This window comes from Tupaia chinensis, unplaced genomic scaffold, assembly GCF_000334495.1.
Source record: "Tupaia chinensis unplaced genomic scaffold, TupChi_1.0 Scaffold000321_1, whole genome shotgun sequence".
Classification (NCBI taxonomy): Eukaryota; Metazoa; Chordata; class Mammalia; order Scandentia; family Tupaiidae; genus Tupaia; species Tupaia belangeri.
Genome location: NW_006159815.1, coordinates 116,487 through 119,546, shown reverse-complemented (window position 1 = coordinate 119,546; position 3,060 = coordinate 116,487). Strand labels below are relative to the sequence as shown.

The 3,060-nt window shown below is 36.0% G+C and overlaps 1 pseudogene; it reads right to left on the bottom strand.

Moving 5' to 3' along the window:
- Window positions 1–975: 975 nt before the first annotated feature.
- Window positions 976–2,051, bottom strand: LOC102488535 (DNA repair protein RAD51 homolog 3-like; annotated as a pseudogene).
- Between the last annotated feature and the right edge of the window lie 1,009 nt (window positions 2,052–3,060).

Here is a 3,060-nt window from a genome sequence, read left to right as displayed (position 1 = left end):
CAAGCACTTTTCCAATTAATAATTCTTCTGTCCTTTGGGTAGATAACAAGGACTTTTTTCAGTTCTCCTTAAGTTTTCCTGTTGTTGATATATATAGAAATGCTATAGAGTTCTGGATATTAATTTTGTATTCTGCAACTTTACTGTATTCATATATTACTTCCAGAAACTTTTGTATGGAAACCATTAGGCCTTCTATGTATAAAATCATGTCATCTGCAAATAGAGAGAGTTTCACCTCTCCTTTTCCTATTTAAATGTCTTTTATTTTTTCCTCTTTTCTGATTGCGTTGGCGAGGACTTCCAGTACTATATAGGAGTGGAGAAAGTGGGTGTCCTTGTCTTATACCCACTTTTAGTGGAAAAGCTTTCAGCTTTTCTCCATTGAGGAGGATGTTCACTATGGGTTTATCATACATAGATTTTATTGTGTTGAGAAAGGGCCCTTCTATGCCAATTTTGGTGAAAGTCTTGATCATGAAGGGATGTTGTATCTTGTCAAATGCTTTTTCTCCATCAATTGATATGACCATATGGTTTTTAGCTTTTTTTTCTGTTAATATGGTGTATTACATTTATGGTTTTGTGTATGTTGAACCAACATTGCATTCCTGGAATAAAGCCTACCTGGTCATAATGTAGAATCTTTTTTATAAGTTGTCAGATACGATTTGCTAGTATCTTGTTGAGAATCTTTGTGTCTATATTCATCAGGGATATTGGTATATAGTTTTCCTTTCTTGTCCTGTCCTTATCTGTTTTGAAGGATAAGGGTGATAGAGGCTTCATAGAATGAATTAGGGAGAGATGCACCCTTTTGGATCTTTTTTTTTTTAACTGTTTTTCCCATTTACTTCACTTAATACTGATTCATTCATGCCACAATGTGTTTATATTTTAAAATAACTACTATTTGAATATACCGAATTTCATGGCATTAATACATTGGTATACTGTGAGGTTACTTTTGGGTTACTATTCTTCCTCTGGCTCTCGTGACCACTTCTGAGAACTGAATGAACTTTCTGTTTTCAGTGAACATTCGGTAGCAGCAACAGCATCTCTAAATCCCTGAGATGTAATTTGAAAGAGAACTGTGGATTCCTTCTGGCTTGGTGATTTGTACAATGTTGCCAACCTTTGCTTTCGTTCCCAGTGAAAGATTAGCCGTATTGTAGTAGCATGCCCCCAACTTTCCCCTAATGCAGGAACAAGTGAGGCCTGATTTTTATAAATCTTTGTTGTTATCTAATTGGTTAGAAGTACGGCCAATCTGTGACTATTGGCAAGGCTGATCATTTGCTGGGCTAGGCCATTCAGTAACTGAGTACGAAGGGATAGATCATCTAGGTCATGACGAAAAGGATATGCAATGCCATCTACTATTACCAGTCTAACCTTTGAGTGTTCCAAAAGAAAATCTTGAAGGAGATAAACTTATGCCAGTAGCTCTGTATAGTCATGACAACGAAAATAATAAATACGGGAAAAAATAATTTCAAGCGTGAAATCTTCCAAAGCTTTTTGGTGTTCTGCAAAGTTATAAGCTGTTATTGAAGAAATCTGGTTGCAGAACACCACAGATTTAGTTGGAAGAGATAGGACCATTGCTGGATCTGGTTCTCAGGAGGACACACCCGGCATCAGATGACCTCTGTAGTTATCTATGAAAATGCCAAAAGCTCTCAAGCCAAAGAAGAATATCTCTCATGACACTTTCGGTACAACTTACAGAGGGATTCACATGCAGAAGCAAGAACTGAGCAAACTGCAAACCAGACAGGTGAAGGGGTTGAAGAAATGGCCTTCTTCCATGTGTGTTCCTGCTATAAGATGAAGGTACTGAATGCAGGCAGTAGCAAGGTCTACCACTCTATCAACCATAAAACTTCCTTCTGTATCAATAAATATTGCTTCACCTGCCACTCCTCCAAACATTCTGGTATCTGCACATCTACTGGCAACTGCTCCTCAGCAGTCTGGAAACTTGCGGACACTAGCTTTACCTGCACAGTCGGAGACAGCAGGAAATTCACTAAATCCCGCTGCATTTCAAAGAGCCCCTTTTGGATCTTTAAAAATAACTTGAGTAGTATGTGAGTTAACTCTTCTTTGAAAGTTTTGTAGAATTCAGAGATGAAGCCATCTAGACCTTTCTTTTCTATTTTGGGACATCATTTATCACTGATTCAATCTCCTGGCTTTTTATAGGCCTATTCAGACTTTCTACATCTTCTTGGCTCAATTTTGGTAGATTATATGTATCCAGGTATTTGTCCATCTCATCTAGAATTTTTTGTCTCTTAATATATGGATGTTCATAGTATTCTCTAATAATGTCTTGTATTTCTACTGTGTCTGTTGTTATATTGCCTGCTTCATTGCAGATTTGATTTACCTTTCCCTTTCTCTCTTCTTCTTAATAAGTCTGGCTAGAGGTGCATTGATTTTGTTTATCTTTTCAAAGAACTAGCTTCTACTTTTATTTATATTCTGTATAGTCTGTACAGTTTCTATTTCATTTATTTCTCCTCATATCTTTTTTATTTAGTTTCTCCTGAAGTATTCTGATTTTTTTTTTTGCTCTTGCTTTACCAATTCTCTGAGGCATGATGTTATGTGACCCATTTGTCTTCTTTCAGTCTTCTTCTTATGTGCACTAATTTCTATGAACTTCCTTCTTATGACTGCTTTAGCAGTGTCCAAAGATTATGGAAACATGTGTCCTCATTGTCATTGGCTTCCATGAATCTTTTTATCTCAGTCTTTATTTCTCCAGCAGTTGTGAAGTCATTCAGGAGTTGGTTATTTAGTTTCCATGTATTTGTATATTTTTGAGAATTTATCTTGAAATTAAAATCAAATTTAATTCTATCATAGTCAGAGAAGATGCTGGATATAGTTTCTATGCCTTTGAATCTGTAGAGTCTTGCCTTGTGCACTATCTTGTGGTAAATCTTTGAAAAAGTTCCATGTCGGGGTGAGAAAAAAGTATATTTTTGTGGGTTTTATATGGAAAGTTCTATAGATGTGTGTTAAGTCCATTTGATTTATGTTATT